Genomic DNA, 17571 nt, shown 5'->3' with positions numbered 1-17571 from the left:
GGTCTAAGAGAAGCAGCGTAAAGCGACGACCGCCAAAAATAACAACACACACACACGGTCTTATAAATATAGTAACAGAAACAGCAACAACATCAGCAACAGCAACAACAAATTTAACAACATCAAACAAATTCAAATCAAAATTTAAATTATATAATATGATATTGGTCGAATAGAAACCACATAACTAGAAGTGGTCACATGTTTGAGCATCTGCCGAATCGCTAGACACAGTCACAATCACAATCACAATCACTTTGGTGTCGTCACGAACCGTGACGCATCAGGCGAAGACACAACAAACCGACAAAGGCCTAAAGAAGATAGTTGGCCCCCAAAGAGTTAACTCGATCAGACATACTCTCTTTCTCTCTATCTATCTCTCTCTCTCTCTCTCTCTCTTTCTCTGTCATTCTCTCTTAAGTGTGCTGCGCGGTGCTTGGCACGGCTCGTGGCTGATAAGTGAAGTTCGTTGCCTAAGTCTTTTGTTTTATACGCTCCAATTTGCATAATATTTTGTAAGAAGAATATTTTTAGCCAACACTTCTATGAAGTATAGCCCTCTAATTATGCAGATAGCTTGAAGTTTTTATTTTCTACTTTAGTGCCACATAAGTCTATTGGGCCTTTACCCAAAATAGTGGGCATGGCTACACTTACAAGCAGCTTACATTGTGCTTAGCTGAGGCTGGGGAAATATATTGTCTTTTACGAGATGCTGCCAAATCTTTTGATAAACAAAGTTGAGGAGATTGTCTGCCCATCGACAATTGTTTGTCTGCGCACTTGACCTCTGCTGCAAACAAATGGACAACAAACTAATAACAAATTTAACAGCTTTTGGGGCATACAAATAACATTTCCGTTTTCGTGCATGTGTGTGGGGGAAATACATTCACCACAACCGAAGCTAGAGATGAGCATGTGTCACGATCTCTACAGTCAAATCGAGTTAAGAAAATGCTACCAACTTTGAGCTCAAGCCCAGTCGTTAGTTCATATATAGAGAAACAACATGAATTATAGGTCATAGTTGATAATATTTTAAATATGAAAGAGTACATTTATTGCTCGTGTTGGACCGTGTCGTAAAAAGCACGGCCCGCGCCCATCTCTAGCTCAATGTGTATCACTCAAGTCTTTCAAATGCAGGCAACTCTTTTTTTGGCATCAAGGCTGGCCTACAAACCTCTGAGCTAGTCGGCCATTTTGTGGATGGGAACATAAAAATGAGTTAGAACCTGGTCTCCATTGTATTGCGAGTGTGACATCATGTTGCCTTTCACCTGCTCGGCGGCTGGCGTTGTGCGCCTTGATTAATTGAATCTTTGTCATCGAAAACATCGAAATCTAAGCAAACAGTCGAACGATGCGCATTTTTCAACCATGCTGCGCGCATCGAAATTAATAGATGTTTTTACGATTATTAGAAAATTGAAAAGTAATTAATAACGACTTTGTTGGCATATTAAATTTCGAGCCAAGAAACTAAGCATCGATAAATCTGTCATTAGCCACGGTTTCGCATGCGACGGTTGCGTCAATATTTCTTCGACAGTCATTTCATATGGAAAACGGAAACTAAACAGGAACATTTGCATCGAGTCCGTAAATCGGTTAGTCGGGGCGTGCCAGATTTATGGAGTTGTTGTGCATTGAATTGGAGCGCATTTAAAGATATATATAGCCCATTTTATTTATTTTTATGACAATAATCATCTAAAGTGAATATGTTTATCATTTCAGCCGTTCAGCTTTGGCAGCACCGGAACAAAAATAAACTCGCACCAAATTAGCATAGTCAAAGATTTGAGAAACATCAATAAAAATGAAAATGAAAAGAACCGGTACACACAAAAAGCTATCGCACAGCTGAATCAAAAGCCATGAGCCGATCCGATGCGATTGGTCTGAAATGCCGGCAATCAAAACATGTGCCCAATATTTATGGAGCCCAAAAGTGTCGCATCATTATCCAAATGCACCAAAATCGGCCCTAATTGAAAGTCGAGTGGCCCACGATGAGCATTAACCTTGCGTCTTAGGCAACGCCTAATTTAATTATGATGTTGGCGAGCGTGGCGTGACAATAGTTCCAGGTAACATGATATATATATATATTGTATACGACCTGTTATCCGAGCCATGTTTATTGCTCGTTTACAAGCCAGATGCGGCGATAAGAACAATGCGCAGGCCAAAAATGATGGACAACAACAACGCGGATTCCCACGTCTACAAATTATGGCTTAAAAGAAAACGTTTTATTGAGACACGCCTCGTTCTTTGGCTTCGACTGCGGCATCGCCTGCCGGTTTTGAGGTTTTGCATTTGAATTGAGCTGTGTAAATACCAACAAAAATATGACAAATTTGCATGGCTGAGCAAAGGCATCGAGGCGGTGGCCTTTTGTCAACACAGTTAACAATCGGCCAGCATCTGTTTGTGTTTTTCTTTAACATTTCAATCGGAACATGTCGGCGCACGCGGCGTATGCGCAATGCCAAATTAAGTTGCTAGGTTAAACACTTCTACGTATCTTTAGCATAAATTGACAATAACTGCATGCTAAAAGCTCATAAATTCAACAAAGCTCCAGCTAAATTGCACAATTTAAATTATGTTGCCAGCAGGCTAGCCTTGGCCAAAGCCGTCTCAAATTCTTTTGCCGTGAATTAGCCAGCCAATCTTTCCCGACCCCTCGTACTACATGTTGACTCGCTCCTGTCATCCACTCAGACTGATTTTGTCAAGTGTCCGAAACAATGAATCGTAAATAACTGACGTGTTTCCGCACATTCACCAACGCCAGCAGCAGTCCGCATTAGCATTATAAATATTCAATTAATAACGAATCAAGTAAAGCAGAAACGCAAACAACGAAATTTTTGATACCCTAACTAAACCGAAGTATTTCCATATTGCATAGTCGTGGGGCAAACTGAACAAATTGTACACAAGCTAGGTAGAAATGCCAGAAAGGGTCAAGAATTCATTAGCGTCGCTTTTATTCTTACTTTAAAAATATTTGTTTCAAAACTTGAATGTTTACTCAATTTCCTCCATAAGCTATGCACAATCTTGTAAGCTTCTTCAAAACTTATTTCTCTTAAACCAAGTCTTAACATTTGTATAGTTTTTTCAATAACTCGGATGATTTATACTTAGTTTGAGAATATTCAAGAAAGACACGCTTAACATAATATTTTTACTAGAATATAATATTCCCGCTTATTTTGTTTGCTCTTAATCCAAGCATTAATTAGCTGATTTTTTTCACATTTTGGTTCAGCTTAGGGTATGGAATAGATTTAAAGTGGAGTGAAAAACTCAGGCTTTAAAGCAGAGATCTTGATTTTTCTCTCAGTGCACTCTGCATTTTGTCCGCATAACTCATACTCAAGTAGACATGCGAGTATTCTAAAATGTGGCCAGAAACCAAAAACAGACAATCTCAGATAGTTAGACAGACAGAATTGTAGAATGTCCAAAGTGTGCTCGAGTGATTTATAAATGCTTCAATAAAATGTTTTTAAATGGCTGCTCGAGCAAATAAACAAATGTTGCGATTCGTATTTCGTATACATTTCCGCCTCCGCATTAAACCAATCACATGTTGTTCACAACTAATTGAGCTGGGGCAGAAGCCAGGCACTTGACCCAGACGGCGGCAGCTGTTTCTTATATTCCCAAAATGTCACACTCCTATTTTCAATATACGTTTCTCATTCTCAATATGCGACACGCGCTGTGAAAGTTGACAGAGATTTTAAAATTTAATTGGCATAGAATTAATTTATGCAAATTGGTCGCAAATCGAACGAACCAGCATAGAATAGCCATAACATAGAACAGGCAAAAACAAGCTGGATCTAATCATTGTTTAACTTAGTAATTAGCTTTTTTATCGCTAAAAAAGAAATAAAACTCAATAATTATGATGGCAGCTGGCCGTTGGCCATTTAATATCAGCGATGGCCAAAACGCTTAAAAATTTGCTTAGACACTTTGGCACCTTTTTTTTGTATTTTCTCGGCTGGCTCGTGCCGCAGCTTGACACTTTGAACTTTTGAACAAAAGAAAAAAAAAGCAAACATTAAGCAATTGATTGTTGATTGATGTACAATTCTATCAATAAAACTTGAGCAGATAATTTGTACACTTAGCTGCCAAACTTGTTTAGCTGGCATTTGAGCCAGTTCTGAGCTGGTCTCCATTCATATTATTTGCTGGCTTTGGTGACAAATCTAGTTCATAGCTAAACATGAGCTGCCCCACCGATAACTATCGGTCTAACACAAAAAGTTAACCCGTTCTCGTTCTGTCAGCCGATCTGGCCTCTGGCACTTAGCGGTAAGTAGCCAACAGAAACGTAGAGTCGAAACTTGTTGATTTAAATGTTTATACTTATTTATCTGTCATTCAAGTTAATTTGTACAAATGCAAATGCCTTTATCTTTGTCTAGATATCAGTTAGCATATTTTTTATAGTCCGCATTCATATTCAAATGGGTAGCCAGGGTATGATGGGCTGTTGCTAGGGCTTGTTCCTGCCGGCAGAAGGCGACTTTGAGACAATTATGCTAGGTCTATATATCGACCAGGCCATGTCCGTCTGTCAAACTAAAGACTTGAAACTAAGAATATATATTATCATTATTCATATCGATAATATCGCTAATACCTTTCAGTTTTAAAATAATGTGTCCTGGACCTAAAGTTTTTAAAAAAGGTTTTAGTATGGCATATAAAGATTAAGAGAGAAGGTAGATTTATGTGTTTAAGATAGAGTTTGTCAATATATTTTAGTGTAATATCATATAAAGAGCAAAGATGGATTATAGTTATATGTGTGCATATTGAAAGAGTGGAAGCTAGAATGTTTATGATTAGGGATTAGGGTAACTAATAGTCGAGCATACCCACTAAAGCACTCTACCTTAGTTTTGATTGTTGTCTAAGCCGAGAACTCGTTTCGCTTAGGCAGACACGTGACGTGGTTTGGCTCACAGCCAAAAGGTTCTCTGGCTGTCCCGCCACAAAGTCTGGCCAAGATGTTCTGTAAAGTTCCCAACTAAGCGGTGTCAATGGCCCAGCTAATTGGGCCTGTAAAGGCTTATAGAGAGAGTGTGCGAGTGTGCGCGTGTGTGTGGATGAAAAGATAAGTAACTGCTCTGACATTGTTTTACTGCGCTTTATTTGGCGAGGGGCATTGTTTGCGTCCGTGCATCTTGAAAATAGCTTGAATGATGCTGCCCGAATGTGATTGTTGTGCAAGTGTGTGTGCGAGTGTGTGTAAGGCCAAGGTTAAAATTTGTAAAGAGATTGTAAACATTGGATAATTTTAATTTTGTGGTTTCTTCTTTCAGTTCGCCAGCCTCATTTGCATTTTTGGCGCTGCGCCGACTCGTTGTTGATTTGTGTTTGACACGTCTTATAGATTTTTCTTTGACAAGTGCCTGTCAGCGCTGGAGGCCCTCTCGGCGACGACGACCCACATTGTTGTTATTGGTAAGCTTTAGTCAAATTTGACCGCTGCACAACGCACATTTGACGTGCCGTTAATTGTGTGTTCGCGACCAAAAGCTTCTCACACCAGACCAATCGCCGGTTTCCTGCTGCCAGTCGACAATATTTAACAGCATTTGCGTGACAAAAGCCACCCAGAGGCATCATGAATGGTACGCTCTAAAAGATATATATCTATATGCTATACACATTCGTCAATGAACTGCTTGTGAGGCTTTGTAAAAGTTTAATTGAATTTTAATAGCCAACAACAATGTTTTCCTTGATAATATGCTAATCTCTGGTTGGGCTTCAAGCAATAAAAATTGAAAAAAAAACAACAACAACAAATACAAATCATATCAGTTACAAGAGCTTATATCTATTTAATAGCACAAATTAATTAACACCCAAGCATTTCCTTTTTTTTATTGTTAATAATAAACCAAATTAAAAAAAAATACACATAATAATTGTCAACTGCTGCTGCGCTTGAACCAGCGTCCTCTTTCTTGTTAGACTAGCTCTCAGACTGAACAAACTCTTTTAACATAGTTATCTACATCTATTCTATATCTACATCTACAAATGTATATAAATAGTTACCTTATTTAGCTGCTATAATAAATTGTAAGTTAAATGCAAATTCAGTTAATCGCAATTGATTGCAATTGTTTATAATTGTCGTGCGACACTTCCAAGTCGGATACATTCACCTTGCTCGGAGATCTGACAAGAAATGGTCCGTTATGTTTCACGCCAATCCAATAATATCATGCTAGTATTAGTTACTATTTACAGAAAATAGACATATTAAAAATATCTTTGGGTTTTTATAATTATTTAATTAGTGAAATATTTATATATTTATTTATATTATGAACATCCTTTTAACAATAGCTTGAACCATATTTTTCTACACCTACCTTTTTATATTCCTCATCGATCAGGTCTGCAACCGCTACAAATATTGTCGCTGGTTCGATTCATGGTTCAAACTAGTTGCTTGTCCTTAGATTCGATTCGTGAACCTGATGATCCGCATGCTTCAAGCCTGTTTCTGGTTCAAGCCTTGAGTCGTATATTTATAAAAGTTGTACGAAACAATTTTCTTTTTATATAATATATATTATATATTATTTAAGTATTATATTATAATAATATATATTATAAAATGCCTCTTGTACCGAAAATATATCAATTCATATATATTTTCTTATACAAAAAACAGGCTAGATTTAAGCTCTACCCAAAGTTGGCTTCAAACACATATGATTTGATAGTTCCAATGTTTGGCGCTTTAGAGCAGGGTCTTCCTTAAGAGATATAAATACATATTCAACTGAACCATTTTTGAAGCAAACCATGAATTGGTTCACATTTTGGTTTGGGTAATGATTAGTAACTCCCTTTTGGCTTGCAGCCAAATCTATCTACATCTACATCTACATCTACATCTACATCTACATCTACATCTACATCTACATCTACATCTACATCTACATCTACATCTACATCTACATCTACATCTACATCTACATCTACATCTACATCTACATCTACATCTACATCTACATCTACATCTACATCTACATCTACATCTACATCTACATCTACATCTACATCTACATCTACATCTACATCTACATCTACATCTACATATACATCTATCATATATTTATATCTATATCAATAATATCTTTTATTTTTAAACAATGGCTTAGCTAATAAGCTGCTGACTGTTTCGCTCTTCACGAGTCGGGAGTTTCGCCACAAGTAATTGGCAATTTTTTGTAGTTGTAGTTGTAGACGCTAAACGATTTTGTTCGCGCTTCGTTTGTTCATTCAATTCACAATTGCTGTTGTTGTATTTGGATGCTACTTGGAGAAGATTTTGATTTATTTGCAATCACTTGAACGCTCAGAAGGTTAATTGTGGTTAAACGTCTATTAAACAATTGATTAATTTGCAGATAATGTGCTGCAATTGTGCAGAAAGAAGCGCGTGTTTTCGGGGAGAGGGAGATAGAGATTATATCGGTTAATCCCCTACAGATAAGGAAGTTGGGAATTTTAAGAAATTAACGCATAAGAAAACTTCGTCAGAAATAATCAATCGGCATTCAAATAATTCTTTTGTTATTTTTCCTGTTGACCTTACAATTTGAATTCGATTCCCATTTATTGCCTAAATTAAACTGATCCCCTTACTGGGAAAACTCTAATGTAAGCCCTCGATATTTCAATCGATGTATCCGTACGAATTCAAAGAGGTATAAATAGTTTATTCTCAAAATCAGGGACGGTTCAAAAATCAAAACATTTTTGATGATTTTTTGGCATATCTCGGCAGTCAAAGAAATTCAATATCGATGGGCTACAAAAAATAATTGTCCAAAAACCGATTCGTTTTCAAAATCAACCTTTTTTGATGATTTTTTGGCATATCTCGGCCAAATAATGTCAGATTTTGGAATTTTATACCTTTTTCAACTCGTAAGGATCAGTACTATCGATTGGCATCAAGAAAATAAAAATCTAAATTTTGACCAAAATCGACCAAAAATCAAGTGGTTACATCACGTTTTTTTTCAAAATCGAGGTCGGTTCAAAAATCAAAACTTTTTCGATGATTTATTTTGAATATCTCCGGTAAAAATCGTCTGATTTTAAAATGTTATACCTTTTTTAATTCGTACGGATCCCTACTATTAATTGGCATTCAATGAAATTCAATATCGATGGGCTACAAAAAATAATTGACCAAAAACCGATTCGTTTTCAAAATCAACCTTTTTTGATGATTTTTTGGCATATCTCGGCCAAATAATGTCAGATTTTGGAATTTTATACCTTTTTCAACTCGTAAGGATCAGTACTATCGATTGGCATCAAGAAAATAAAAATCTAAATTTTGACCAAAGTCGACCAAAAATCAAGTGGTTACATCACGTTTTTTTTTCAAAATCGAGGTCGGTTCAAAAATCAAGACTTTTTCGATGATTTATTTTGAATATCTCCGGTAAAAATCGTCTGATTTTAAAATGTTATACCTTTTTTAATTCGTACGGATCCCTACTATTAATTGCCATTCAAAGAAATTCAATATCGATGGGCTACAAAAAATAATTGACCAAAAACCGATTTTTTTTCAAAATCAACCTTTTTTGATGATTTTTTGGCATATCTCGGCGAAATAATGTCAGATTTTGGAATTTTATACCTTTTTCAACTCGTAAGGATCAGTACTATCGATTGGCATCAAGAAAATAAAAATCTAAATTTTGACCAAAGTCGACCAAAAATCAAGTGGTTACATCACGATTTTTTTTCGAAATCGAGGTCGGTTCAAAAATCAAGACTTTTTCGATGATTTATTTTGAATATCTCCGGTAAAAATCGTCTGATTTTAAAATGTTATACCTTTTTTAATTCGTACGGATCCCTACTATTAGTTGGCATTCAATGAAATTCAATATCGATGGGCTACAAAAAAAATTTGACCAAAAACCGATTCGTTTTCAAAATCAACCTTTTTTGATGATTTTTTGGCACATCTCGGCCAAATAATGTCAGATTTTGGAATTTTATACCTTTTTGGACTCGTAAGGATCAGTACTATCGATTGGCATCAAGAAAATAAAAATCTAAATTTTGACCAAAATCGAGGTCGGTTCAAAAATCAAAACTTTTTCGATGATTTATTTTGAATATCTCCGGTAAAAATCGTCTGATTTTAAAATGTTATACCTTTTTTAATTCGTACGGATCCCTACTATTAATTGGCATTCAAAGACATTCAATATCGATGGGCTACAAAAAATAATTGACCAAAAACCGATTCGTTTTCAAAATCAACCTTTTTTGATGATTTTTTGGCATATCTCGGCCAAATAATGTCAGATTTTGGAATTTTATACCTTTTTCAACTCGTAAGGATCAGTACTATCAATTGGCATCAATAAAATAAAAATCTAAATTTTGACCAAAATCGACCAAAAATCAAGTGGTTACATCACGTTTTTTTTCAAAATCGAGGTCGGTTCAAAAATCAAAACTTTTTCGATGATTTATTTTGAATATCTCCGGTAAAAATCGTCTGATTTTAAAATGTTATACCTTTTTTAATTCGTACGGATCCCTACTATTAATTGGCATTCAAAGAAATTCAATATCGATGGGCTACAAAAAATAATTGACCAAAAACCGATTCGTTTTCAAAATCAACCTTTTTTGATGATTTTTTGGCATATCTCGGCCAAATAATGTCAGATTTTGGAATTGTATACCTTTTTCAACTCGTAAGGATCAGTACTATCGATTGGCATCAAGAAAATAAAAATCTAAATTTTGACCAAAATCGACCAAAAATCAAGTGGTTACATCACGTTTTTTTTCAAAATCGAGGTCGGTTCAAAAATCAAAACTTTTTCGATGATTTATTTTGAATATCTCCGGTAAAAATCGTCTGATTTTAAAATGTTATACCTTTTTTAATTCGTACGGATCCCTACTATTAATTGGCATTCAAAGAAATTCAATATCGATGGGCTACAAAAAATAATTGACCAAAAACCGATTCGTTTTCAAAATCAACCTTTTTTGATGATTTTTTTGCATATCTCGGCCAAATAATGTCAGATTTTGGAATTTTATACCTTTTTCAACTCGTAAGGATCAGTACTATCGATTGGCATCAATAAAATAAAAATCTAAATTTTGACCAAAATCGACCAAAAATCAAGTGGTTACATCACGTTTTTTTTCAAAATCGAGGTCGGTTCAAAAATCAAAACTTTTTCGATGATTTATTTTGAATATCTCCGGTAAAAATCGTCTGATTTTAAAATGTTATACCTTTTTTAATTCGTACGGATCCCTACTATTAATTGGCATTCAAAGAAATTCAATATCGATGGGCTACAAAAAATAATTGACCAAAAACCGATTCGTTTTCAAAATCAACCTTTTTTGATGATTTTTTGGCATATCTCGGACAAATAATGTCAGATTTTGGAATTTTATACCTTTTTCAACTCGTAAGGATCAGTACTATCGATTGGCATCAAGAAAGTAAAAATCTAAATTTTGACCAAAATCGACCAAAAATCAAGTGGTTACATCACGTTTTTTTTCAAAATCGAGGTCGGTTCAAAAATCAAAACTTTTTCGATGATTTATTTTGAATATCTCCGGTAAAAATCGTCTGATTTTAAAATGTTATACCTTTTTTAATTCGTACGGATCCATACTATTAATTGGCATTCAAAGAAATTCAATATCGATGGGCTACAAAAAATAATTGACCAAAAACCGATTCGTTTTCAAAATCAACCTTTTTTGATGATTTTTTTGCATATCTCGGCCAAATAATGTCAGATTTTGGAATTTTATACCTTTTTCAACTCGTAAGGATCAGTACTATCGATTGGCATCAAGAAAATAAAAATCTAAATTTTGACCAAAATCGACCAAAAATCAAGTGGTTACATCACGTTTTTTTTCAAAATCGAGGTCGGTTCAAAAATCAAAACTTTTTCGATGATTTATTTTGAATATCTCCGGTAAAAATCGTCTGATTTTAAAATGTTATACCTTTTTTAATTCGTACGGATCCCTACTATTAATTGGCATTCAAAGAAATTCAATATCGATGGGCTACAAAAAATAATTGACCAAAAACCGATTCGTTTTCAAAATCAACCTTTTTTGATGATTTTTTTGCATATCTCGGCCAAATAATGTCAGATTTTGGAATTTTATACCTTTTTGGACTCGTAAGGATCAGTACTATCGATTGGCATCAAGAAAATAAAAATCTAAATTTTGACCAAAATCGACCAAAAATCAAGTGGTTACATCACGTTTTTTTTCAAAATCGAGGTCGGTTCAAAAATCAAAACTTTTTCGATGATTTATTTTGAATATCTCCGGTAAAATCGTCTGATTTTAAAATGTTATACCTTTTTTAATTCGTACGGATCCCTACTATTAATTGGCATTCAAAGAAATTCAATATCGATGGGCTACAAAAAATAATTGACCAAAAACCGATTCGTTTTCAAAATCAACCTTTTTTGATGATTTTTTTGCATATCTCGGCCAAATAATGTCAGATTTTGGAATTTTATACCTTTTTCAACTCGTAAGGATCAGTACTATCGATTGGCATCAAGAAAATAAAAATCTAAATTTTGACCAAAATCGACCAAAAATCAAGTGGTTACATCACGTTTTTTTTCAAAATCGAGGTCGGTTCAAAAATCAAAACTTTTTCGATGATTTATTTTGAATATCTCCGGTAAAAATCGTCTGATTTTAAAATGTTATACCTTTTTTAATTCGTACGGATCCCTACTATTAATTGGCATTCAAAGAAATTCAATATCGATGGGCTACAAAAAATAATTGACCAAAAACCGATTCGTTTTCAAAATCAACCTTTTTTGATGATTTTTTGGCATATCTCGGCCAAATAATGTCAGATTTTGGAATTTTATACCTTTTTCAACTCGTAAGGATCAGTACTATCGATTGGCATCAAGAAAATAAAAATCTAAATTTTGACCAAAATCGACCAAAAATCAAGTGGTTACATCACGTTTTTTTTCAAAATCGAGGTCGGTTCAAAAATCAAAACTTTTTCGATGATTTATTTTGAATATCTCCGGTAAAAATCGTCTGATTTTAAAATGTTATACCTTTTTTAATTCGTACGGATCCCTACTATTAATTGGCATTCAAAGAAATTCAATATCGATGGGCTACAAAAAATAATTGACCAAAAACCGATTCGTTTTCAAAATCAACCTTTTTTGATGATTTTTTGGCATATCTCGGCCAAATAATGTCAGATTTTGGAATTTTATACCTTTTTCAACTCGTAAGGATCAGTACTATCGATTGGCATCAAGAAAATAAAAATCTAAATTTTGACCAAAATCGACCAAAAATCAAGTGGTTACATCACGTTTTTTTTCAAAATCGAGGTCGGTTCAAAAATCAAAACTTTTTCGATGATTTATTTTGAATATCTCCGGTAAAAATCGTCTGATTTTAAAATGTTATACCTTTTTTAATTCGTACGGATCCCTACTATTAATTGGCATTCAAAGAAATTCAATATCGATGGGCTACAAAAAATAATTGACCAAAAACCGATTCGTTTTCAAAATCAACCTTTTTTGATGATTTTTTTGCATATCTCGGCCAAATAATGTCAGATTTTGGAATTTTATACCTTTTTCAACTCGTAAGGATCAGTACTATCGATTGGCATCAAGAAAATAAAAATCTAAATTTTGACCAAAATCGACCAAAAATCAAGTGGTTACATCACGTTTTTTTTCAAAATCGAGGTCGGTTCAAAAATCAAAACTTTTTCGATGATTTATTTTGAATATCTCCGGTAAAAATCGTCTGATTTTAAAATGTTATACCTTTTTTAATTCGTACGGATCCCTACTATTAATTGGCATTCAAAGAAATTCAATATCGATGGGCTACAAAAAATAATTGACCAAAAACCGATTCGTTTTCAAAATCAACCTTTTTTGATGATTTTTTTGCATATCTCGGCCAAATAATGTCAGATTTTGGAATTTTATACCTTTTTCAACTCGTAAGGATCAGTACTATCGATTGGCATCAAGAAAATAAAAATCTAAATTTTGACCAAAATCGACCAAAAATCAAGTGGTTACATCACGTTTTTTTTCAAAATCGAGGTCGGTTCAAAAATCAAAACTTTTTCGATGATTTATTTTGAATATCTCCGGTAAAAATCGTCTGATTTTAAAATGTTATACCTTTTTTAATTCGTACGGATCCCTACTATTAATTGGCATTCAAAGAAATTCAATATCGATGGGCTACAAAAAATAATTGACCAAAAACCGATTCGTTTTCAAAATCAACCTTTTTTGATGATTTTTTTGCATATCTCGGCCAAATAATGTCAGATTTTGGAATTTTATACCTTTTTCAACTCGTAAGGATCAGTACTATCGATTGGCATCAAGAAAATAAAAATCTAAATTTTGACCAAAATCGACCAAAAATCAAGTGGTTACATCACGTTTTTTTTCAAAATCGAGGTCGGTTCAAAAATCAAAACTTTTTCGATGATTTATTTTGAATATCTCCGGTAAAAATCGTCTGATTTTAAAATGTTATACCTTTTTTAATTCGTACGGATCCCTACTATTAATTGGCATTCAAAGAAATTCAATATCGATGGGCTACAAAAAATAATTGACCAAAAACCGATTCGTTTTCAAAATCAACCTTTTTTGATGATTTTTTTGCATATCTCGGCCAAATAATGTCAGATTTTGGAATTTTATACCTTTTTCAACTCGTAAGGATCAGTACTATCGATTGGCATCAAGAAAATAAAAATCTAAATTTTGACCAAAATCGACCAAAAATCAAGTGGTTACATCACGTTTTTTTTCAAAATCGAGGTCGGTTCAAAAATCAAAACTTTTTCGATGATTTATTTTGAATATCTCCGGTAAAAATCGTCTGATTTTAAAATGTTATACCTTTTTTAATTCGTACGGATCCCTACTATTAATTGGCATTCAAAGAAATTCAATATCGATGGGCTACAAAAAATAATTGACCAAAAACCGATTCGTTTTCAAAATCAACCTTTTTTGATGATTTTTTTGCATATCTCGGCCAAATAATGTCAGATTTTGGAATTTTATACCTTTTTCAACTCGTAAGGATCAGTACTATCGATTGGCATCAAGAAAATAAAAATCTAAATTTTGACCAAAATCGACCAAAAATCAAGTGGTTACATCACGTTTTTTTCAAAATCGAGGTCGGTTCAAAAATCAAAACTTTTTCGATGATTTATTTTGAATATCTCCGGTAAAAATCGTCTGATTTTAAAATGTTATACCTTTTTTAATTCGTACGGATCCCTACTATTAATTGGCATTCAAAGAAATTCAATATCGATGGGCTACAAAAAATAATTGACCAAAAACCGATTCGTTTTCAAAATCAACCTTTTTTGATGATTTTTTTGCATATCTCGGCCAAATAATGTCAGATTTTGGAATTTTATACCTTTTTCAACTCGTAAGGATCAGTACTATCGATTGGCATCAAGAAAATAAAAATCTAAATTTTGACCAAAATCGACCAAAAATCAAGTGGTTACATCACGTTTTTTTTCAAAATCGAGGTCGGTTCAAAAATCAAAACTTTTTCGATGATTTATTTTGAATATCTCCGGTAAAAATCGTCTGATTTTAAAATGTTATACCTTTTTTAATTCGTACGGATCCCTACTATTAATTGGCATTCAAAGAAATTCAATATCGATGGGCTACAAAAAATAATTGACCAAAAACCGATTCGTTTTCAAAATCAACCTTTTTTGATGATTTTTTTGCATATCTCGGCCAAATAATGTCAGATTTTGGAATTTTATACCTTTTTGGACTCGTAAGGATCAGTACTATCGATTGGCATCAAGAAAATAAAAATCTAAATTTTGACCAAAATCGACCAAAAATCAAGTGGTTACATCACGTTTTTTTTCAAAATCGAGGTCGGTTCAAAAATCAAAACTTTTTCGATGATTTATTTTGAATATCTCCGGTAAAAATCGTCTGATTTTAAAATGTTATACCTTTTTTAATTCGTACGGATCCCTACTATTAATTGGCATTCAAAGAAATTCAATATCGATGGGCTACAAAAAATAATTGACCAAAAACCGATTCGTTTTCAAAATCAACCTTTTTTGATGATTTTTTGGCATATCTCGGCCAAATAATGTCAGATTTTGGAATTTTATACCTTTTTCAACTCGTAAGGATCAGTACTATCGATTGGCATCAAGAAAATAAAAATCTAAATTTTGACCAAAATCGACCAAAAATCAAGTGGTTACATCACGTTTTTTTTCAAAATCGAGGTCGGTTCAAAAATCAAAACTTTTTCGATGATTTATTTTGAATATCTCCGGTAAAAATCGTCTGATTTTAAAATGTTATACCTTTTTTAATTCGTACGGATCCCTACTATTAATTGGCATTCAAAGAAATTCAATATCGATGGGCTACAAAAAATAATTGACCAAAAACCGATTCGTTTTCAAAATCAACCTTTTTTGATGATTTTTTTGCATATCTCGGCCAAATAATGTCAGATTTTGGAATTTTATACCTTTTTCAACTCGTAAGGATCAGTACTATCGATTGGCATCAAGAAAATAAAAATCTAAATTTTGACCAAAATCGACCAAAAATCAAGTGGTTACATCACGTTTTTTTTCAAAATCGAGGTCGGTTCAAAAATCAAAACTTTTTCGATGATTTATTTTGAATATCTCCGGTAAAAATCGTCTGATTTTAAAATGTTATACCTTTTTTAATTCGTACGGATCCCTACTATTAATTGGCATTCAAAGAAATTCAATATCGATGGGCTACAAAAAATAATTGACCAAAAACCGATTCGTTTTCAAAATCAACCTTTTTTGATGATTTTTTGGCATATCTCGGCCAAATAATGTCAGATTTTGGAATTTTATACCTTTTTCAACTCGTAAGGATCAGTACTATCGATTGGCATCAAGAAAATAAAAATCTAAATTTTGACCAAAATCGACCAAAAATCAAGTGGTTACATCACGTTTTTTTCAAAATCGAGGTCGGTTCAAAAATCAAAACTTTTTCGATGATTTATTTTGAATATCTCCGGTAAAAATCGTCTGATTTTAAAATGTTATACCTTTTTTAATTCGTACGGATCCCTACTATTAATTGGCATTCAAAGAAATTCAATATCGATGGGCTACAAAAAATAATTGACCAAAAACCGATTCGTTTTCAAAATCAACCTTTTTTGATGATTTTTTTGCATATCTCGGCCAAATAATGTCAGATTTTGGAATTTTATACCTTTTTGGACTCGTAAGGATCAGTACTATCGATTGGCATCAAGAAAATAAAAATCTAAATTTTGACCAAAATCGACCAAAAATCAAGTGGTTACATCACGTTTTTTTTCAAAATCGAGGTCGGTTCAAAAATCAAAACTTTTTCGATGATTTATTTTGAATATCTCCGGTAAAAATCGTCTGATTTTAAAATGTTATACCTTTTTTAATTCGTACGGATCCCTACTATTAATTGGCATTCAAAGAAATTCAATATCGATGGGCTACAAAAAATAATTGACCAAAAACCGATTCGTTTTCAAAATCAACCTTTTTTGATGATTTTTTTGCATATCTCGGCCAAATAATGTCAGATTTTGGAATTTTATACCTTTTTCAACTCGTAAGGATCAGTACTATCGATTGGCATCAAGAAAATAAAAATCTAAATTTTGACCAAAATCGACCAAAAATCAAGTGGTTACATCACGTTTTTTTCAAAATCGAGGTCGGTTCAAAAATCAAAACTTTTTCGATGATTTATTTTGAATATCTCCGGTAAAAATCGTCTGATTTTAAAATGTTATACCTTTTTTAATTCGTACGGATCCCTACTATTAATTGGCATTCAAAGAAATTCAATATCGATGGGCTACAAAAAATAATTGACCAAAAACCGATTCGTTTTCAAAATCAACCTTTTTTGATGATTTTTTTGCATATCTCGGCCAAATAATGTCAGATTTTGGAATTTTATACCTTTTTGGACTCGTAAGGATCAGTACTATCGATTGGCATCAAGAAAATAAAAATCTAAATTTTGACCAAAATCGACCAAAAATCAAGTGGTTACATCACGTTTTTTTTCAAAATCGAGGTCGGTTCAAAAATCAAAACTTTTTCGATGATTTATTTTGAATATCTCCGGTAAAAATCGTCTGATTTTAAAATGTTATACCTTTTTTAATTCGTACGGATCCCTACTATTAATTGGCATTCAAAGAAATTCAATATCGATGGGCTACAAAAAATAATTGACCAAAAACCGATTCGTTTTCAAAATCAACCTTTTTTGATGATTTTTTTGCATATCTCGGCCAAATAATGTCAGATTTTGGAATTTTATACCTTTTTCAACTCGTAAGGATCAGTACTAT

This window comes from Drosophila novamexicana, unplaced genomic scaffold (assembly GCF_003285875.2).
Source record: "Drosophila novamexicana strain 15010-1031.04,08,12 unplaced genomic scaffold, DnovRS2.1 tig00001292-arrow-arrow-pilon, whole genome shotgun sequence".
NCBI classification, from domain to species: Eukaryota; Metazoa; Arthropoda; class Insecta; order Diptera; family Drosophilidae; genus Drosophila; species Drosophila novamexicana.
Note: the sequence above shows the minus strand (reverse complement) of the source record.